This window comes from Capsicum annuum, chromosome 1, assembly GCF_002878395.1.
Source record: "Capsicum annuum cultivar UCD-10X-F1 chromosome 1, UCD10Xv1.1, whole genome shotgun sequence".
NCBI classification, from domain to species: Eukaryota; Viridiplantae; Streptophyta; class Magnoliopsida; order Solanales; family Solanaceae; genus Capsicum; species Capsicum annuum.
The window spans coordinates 9,818,975-9,826,367 of NC_061111.1; the positions used below are offsets into that span (position 1 = coordinate 9,818,975).

At 30.8% G+C, this 7,393-nt stretch overlaps 1 pseudogene; it reads right to left on the reverse strand.

The window, feature by feature from the left end:
- Nucleotides 1-912: 912 nt before the first annotated feature.
- On the reverse strand, nt 913-2,924 carry LOC107862792 (annotated as a pseudogene).
- Nucleotides 2,925-7,393: the final 4,469 nt, after the last annotated feature.

Sequence of the window (7,393 nt, forward strand, 5' to 3'; positions counted from 1 at the left end):
AATAAGAACTTCTAAAAACTTCAAATACCTACATTTGAAATTCAAGTGTTTTTTCAAAAAGAAAAAAATAACAAAACTGTCCCATTACTTCACTAACTTCACTTCATGCACCCTCCCACCTCGCCAACATCACGTTTTTTGTCAATTTACTTTCATAACGACACTAGTGAATATCCCCGCATTTCGTGCGGCTAAAATACCGAAATATTATTGAATTCATATCTTAATTTTTATAAGATGTATTTTATCTTTCATAATTAAACACATTCATGTTTCCCGAATGAACAATTACAACATATTAATAACCTATTTACACAAAATAGCGGTAAAAGCCTTAAATAAAATTCAACGTCATTACACACCTATTTAACGGTAAGTATAAATTTGAATGTTAGTTACATATTTTACATTTTTTTAACTTCAAATCTCAAACGAACAATGTTCCAAACTATCGGCAAAGTCTCGTTGAATTAAAATTTTGAACACTATATATTTTACATTTTTTTAACTTCAAAGCTCAGAACAAACAATGTTCCAAACTATCGGCAAAATTTCGTTGGATTAAAATTTTGAACACTAAACTCTTAAGTTGAATTTAGAACAACAAAATATATATAGTAATAAAGAAATATAAACACCATCAATGTAAAAATATGACTTAAGATAGACAGCATCCATCTCTCAACCCATAAGTTGGTTAAGTTATATAATTGATTAGTAACTAAAAGGTTCAATCTTGTTTTCAAGAAAAATATCTAATTCTTCAAATAAATAAGCTTGAATCATTAAAAATAGAAGTAATTTCAAGATGCCGACTGAAAAATCTGATGAAGAAAAGAATGATAAAATCAGGCAAAATTAAATCAACATTCAAAATTGGACAAAAAGAAAAATTATATCTACAGTCGCTTGCTACGTCTGATCCATCCTATGGAGCTCATATGAAATGTCTCTATTTTTCTCTTTCTTCGCCTGCTGCAAAAATTTATAAAGCAATATAATAACATAAGTTATTTAAAAGGACAAATAAAAATTCAAGCTTGAACTACACATGAAAAATTCAAAAATTGATTTGAAAATTTTAAGCAAATCAGATAATAAAATTTTATCGAAGGATACAATGGGGTTATTCATATTCAGTGTTAAACAACATACACTATTAAGTGTAAAAGAGTAAATGATTAAGAAGAACAAATAAAGAAAGATGTAATTTTTGCAACGATGGAAGCATCACCTGTAAATTCAACAAATCATAGAGCGACCAGTTATACAAGTACATAGCGACCAGTAATAGTGATTTCCTAACTACCCATAAGAGGAAACACTATTATTATATACCATAAATGACACACATGGTAGCAAATTCATCTCCACACAGATGAATGCCAGAGAAATATCAATTGCATAATGCCTCTCCACCAAATATAAAAAATCACATAATTAATCACAATAATACCTTGCCATCATATTCCCTTCTGGAAAGGACCTCTGGAGCAATTTGAGCTGGAGTCCCAGCAGTTGATTTTGGACTTGAATGCAACAGGGACGACTGCAATTGCAAGAGAAAACTATGAGCATATTGAAATCCCTATGGGCATAATATACGTCTATATCTACAAAACATCAAAACACATCAATCTTTGAGTATCCAAAATCACATATCTTCAAGCATGGAGCTGCACTTCCATCAAGAAGGGTATTCTCCAGTTTCAGATGTCTATGACATATTTTCTTCAAAGGCAATGGAAGTTTGATGAGAGATGAGGACAAAGGGCATCCCGGTGCACTAAACCTACTGCTATACGTGGTGTTCGGAGAAGGGCCTCACTACAAGGGTGTATTGTACGTAGCCTTACCTTGCATTTCTCCTAGAGGCTATTTCCAAATCTTCAACCTATGACCTCTTGGTCACATGGCAGCAACTTTACCAGTTACTCCAAGTTTGATGAGGGATGAGGACTAACTCTCTTAAATTAAAAGAGGGCATTTTTTATGTTCACAGTAAAAAGAAAAATTATCTATAAATTCTTATAAGTTGGTCACCAGGTTGTGACTATAGTGGACTCCTAAAATAAGCTGCTGAAAAAAAAGTATCTAGCCTGAAATAACAGTCTCAAGAGCCAAATGAGAGAGGCATTAAAGAAAGGGAATCAAGGCTCCTAAGATCCATGAGTGTGGCCTTATAAAATTACATATTTCGTTCATCACAATTTGTTATCCTTCATAATCCTTTTTACACCAGAAGCTTATGCGAAACTGATTATTGACACAGTTAGGAATTTTAACTATACCTCGTATTCACTGAACCTTCCTGCATTGCAGATGTGCTCAAACAGTTCTCCACTAACTGCATATTCCATGACAATAGCAAGATGAGTTAGAGTCGATACCACCCACATCTCATAAAATAAATGTTCAACAGATTAGGCCAGTTATTCCTTAACTTATCCTTTCCATTTTCAAAAGAAAGCAACATGAAAACAAAAGGACATTGCAAAATAGTGAATCATATGAACACACTTGCCTCCTTGAAACAAATTATGTTCGACTGTCGAAGCGATTTATGATAAATGATCTCCCTTGCTACATTCTCATCAATCTCAACAAAAGTGGCATATCTCAAATCTATGGAAACCTTATATAATATTGCATATGAAAAAAAAAACAAGGAACCTAGTTAATTAAAGAATGTTTAACCAATAATTAGGGAAAAACACAATAAACAATACAAAACAATGAGCATCAAATATTTAAAACAATTAGAAGATGTCAGATTAGTGACAAAAGACAGTAATTATGCAAACCTTGTCTCATCTCTCAATGTATTTCATAGCCACAAGCACTTTTGTCTCCTTGTGCCTCATGAGCCTGGCAACACCAAAATTCTCAAACCCTATATCCTTCACAAGCTCGTATCTTTTCATCTTCTTATCCTTTAAAAACTCCTATATATAACAAAATCCACCAAACTTGAGAAGCTACAGGCTCCAATGTAATAGAAGAACTTTACCTTTTTGATGTTGTCGGTGGAGCTAATATGTCCCTTATCTTCTCATTGTAGATTTCAAGCACACTGATAGATATGTCATAGGTGAAAGTTTCACTTGTCTCCTTTGCGATTATAAATAATGCTTCGAGAGTCCTGTAATTGATTTTCCTATTCCCGTTGTACCCTTCATGGTGACGGTTTTGTCTTTGTCCATAACCAAAGATACATACATTGTAACCGTCTAAAATTGAAATAACCATCGATCAAGCATCGGCATAGTCAACACCTGTTAAAAGATGATGAAACTATTATAGGGTAAACAACTCTTCTACTGTTTGTTTGTTTTTTCTCAATCTTAAAGATGCAAGTTCTCAAAGATTGATGATACTCCAAATTCGCTCCCTCCGAAATCTATATTGAAGAGGAACTCTTCCGACAACCAGAAAGAGGGCTCTACTTTAGATTGACATATCGATTCAAAGTATGCAAACTTTCAACATATTATCTAGAATTTCAAATCATTCACACTGCAGCAACTTATCTGTCTTTGTGATTCTTTTTAAGCATACAAGAATTTTTTTCTGGTCGTTTTAGCGAACAAAGTTTTGAAAGAGTACAATCAAGTAGTTTATCTTATTACTCTAGCAGCCATCGTTGAAACTCTAGCAGCCATCGTTGAACATTCTATAATTACTTACATTATCTATAACTGGAGTAAGAAGAGAGCATAAGAAGAAAAGACTCACATAATGACCCCTTAGATTGCGGTGAAGTGTTTTTTTACTGGTCCAAGGACAAGTAATATGTTATATGGGTCAATATTTCCCTGCTCATAGTCTGGAAGAAGAAGAGCTTTAGTGCAATCAGCGGAAGGATATTTAGAAGATCTTGAGTCATAAGTTTTGTTGGGAAACTTGTATGTAGTCTAAAATCAAGCCACGAGTCCACGAGTACTCAAACGTGCCAACATAGTCATAGTAATCATCGGTAAATAACATTTCCAACCTAAAAAGAACAGCTAGATAAAATGATCTTAATAAAAACAAATCATAACTTAATATTGCATTAAACACTCAAAAAACTGTTAGCTACTACTACCAAAAAAAACCTTAAAATTAATAATCGGGTTCTTGATTCCCTTGTTCCTCTGGTGGACAAGTTGAGATAGTTGCGGAACATAATGTCCTTAACACGCGAAAGAAAGATAAAATTAGTATCTTATTATATAACACAGATAGATATTAGTAATTAATATGTTACAAAAATACTTGCATAACTTTCTCCGGCAATATAAAATTCTCTATGCTTGTACTGAGGAAACCTGTCAAACCACTTGACAAGAAACTGATAGGTATCTTCATCTACAAATTGAAAGGCCGGGATTCATCATTTAGCTTAAACAACATAATAGTCCCCATTGCCCATAAAAGGAACCCTTTTGTACCCCTTCATGGTGACTGTTTTTCCTGTTCCCGTTTGTCCATAAGCAAAGTTACATACATTGTAACCTTCTGAAATTGAAATAATCATTGGTCAAGCATCGACATAGACAACATCTATTAAAAGACAATGAAACTATTAGAGGGAGAACAACTTTTCTATTATTTTTTTCTTCAATCTTGTATAATGAAACCCACCTTGATCATCTCTCGATGGGTAGACACGGTCAAATTTAAATGTCTTTTTTGTAGAGCTATACAGAGGAGATTTATCATTAGTTATTTTTCAGGTCTTCATAAACATCTCCTCCTCTATCGGAATGCTATTAATCAAAATCTAAGAAGCAAAAGATAACCCATATGTCAGCACTCTAATCAGACTCCAACAAATTCTTAATGTTCATCCGGTTCGTAAACATCTCTTCCTCTATCGGACTGCTATTAATATTAGAGCTTTTAATAAGTTGTACTCTCGCGTACATGGTAGAAAGCTTTGGCCCCTTCACAACTATCTCAGGTCCATTTCGTAGTTTTCCCTGAAAATCAATTAAGAAAAAAAAATCCTCAAAAATCCTCCTTTAGGCTCGAAGCTCTTTAAAAAATAAATCATGAAATTATTTGATAACATCTTCTCCTTCTTCAGCCCGAAAGGTATTCATTATTCTTTTCTCTCAAAATATTAATTTTTTCACTTAAAAATATAAAAGTTATAATAATGAACGAATTTTATCATTTGGGTTTCAATTTATTTGTTTTGTTTTGTTATGATTCTCAGATATTCAGTCCTTTCATATATCGACTTGAAACTTGATTTAATTATTTAATTAAATATTTTATTTTTTTAAATGTAAAGTTTTATCATCTGGGATACAGTGTTTTTAAAAAGTTTCATCTGTTGATTATTTTTTTTTGGTTATGGTATCGTCACAAATGGGTACATCTCAATAAATATATCAACCTCAAATTTTGTTGAAAGCACAAAATTTTACTCAAAGGTGTTAGCCAGAAGTTATCATTACTCATAATGTGTTAACTACATCTTAATTATTTCTCTAAATGTGTGTAATTTAGTGCTTATTTTATCATTAAAATAATAGAATTTGCTGTCCATTCTTATGGTACGAGTTTTGACATATGCTCCTCAACTTTGATTGCAACATTTTGAGGTTAGATGAATTTTATGATTTGATGTTGTATTGGATTATTACATCCGTTTAATTAGAGATGAGTTTAATAAGTTAAATTAAATAGAATAAATTATGAAATCCTAAACTACGAGTATAAATATCATTACAGACTTGATATAAAATATATTAACCTTTGAATAATTATTTGAGTAGTTTTTTCTAAGAATCCTTGGCAAAGTACTCTTACGAAGGAATATTGCTATATTGTTCCTTTTCACATTTTCTTTTTGCAATAGTTGTTGAGCTGCTATTACTTTTTTTTGATGAATTATCTACACTTAATCCTCAATTACAATGAATTTAATATGTGTTAAAGTATTTCATACATATATAATAGTTTTAAGCTCACTTTTCTCTGATAAATACTACACAATGTGCTTTTAATAAGTTGTCTTTCATTATTCGAATGAAGATAGTAAGGACAAAGAACACGGAAGGCTGCTACAAGGGTTAAGGGTAAAGCTTCATCAACAATTGCTATATAGGAAGAAATATGCTATTTGTGTAAATTGACCTTTGTTAGCTTCTTCTTGAGTGTACCTATAAGTATGTTGCCTTCTTCAGAGTTATGTCCTTATAATTTTGCTTTAATTAAAGTGCATATTTTGTTTTTGGACAATCTATTACCATTAAACTTTTTATTTATTTATGTGTTCTTTTGTGCTAACGAGACTGTCAAATATCAGAATATTTTTATGCTTTTTTATCACATGCTTTTATTCGCGCATATGACATTGTAATTTTTACATCAACATGCCTATGATCTTTTGTTCAGTTTCTCATTTTATCAATTTAAATTTGACTTGCAAAATCTCACAAAAACATAAAAGATTATTTTTAAAAAAATTAATTTAAATTTAAGCAATATTAAATGAAATAGTAAAATTAATTATTTTAATAATTAAAAAAAAATCAAAACACAAATATAATTATTTGTGCAACTTTACCTTTATTAAAGTAGATGTCACCGGGAGAGGATTTTCTGTTAAAATAATAGCATATTTCTTTATATTTAAACTAAGACAAGATAAATAAATAATATAATAAAGTTAGTTAGTTTAAAAATCAACGTGGTTAATGTTGCTAATGATGCGGTTGTAAAATGCGGTTTTCTTTTTGAATTGTACGTGAAGTTGGATTCTTCTATTTCAAATTTAAATTTGAATTTTGTATATATTGTTTAAATACAGATTTTAAATACATAAATAAATACCTCAAATTGTCATCTTAATTTGTATTTTCTCCGAGTTACTGTTTATGTTGAAGGTAACCATATAAGCAATTACAGTATTTCAAAATGAATTACACTTAGATCACGATCGTAGGCTTTTTTGTTCCCTTCTGATGCTTTTTGAAGATAAATAATTTTATTTAATTAGATCCTACTTGACTAGATTTCTAGTTGGGTTGTCTCAAGCCTATTGATGGCTTGAATTACAGTTACTATTTTTTAGCATCCACAAAAACAAAACATTAAATAATGTCGTTATTAAGACATAATTTAAGGAGAAACAGTTTTCTCATACATTGGAATTACATATGAAGTACATTAACATGTATAAGTATTTTTTCAAATCTGGGAGAGAGAAAATCAATTCGAGATCTTATGTAATTAGTTTTATTTAGGATGGATTTATGTTGATGTATTTACGATAAGAAGTGCTAATGTATGTTAGTTTCTATGATCTATAAAGATTAAATAGATTTATTACTTTATATCTTAATATTAGAACTATGTAACTACTACGTGAAGTTTTAGATTGTTAATTTTAGCATGA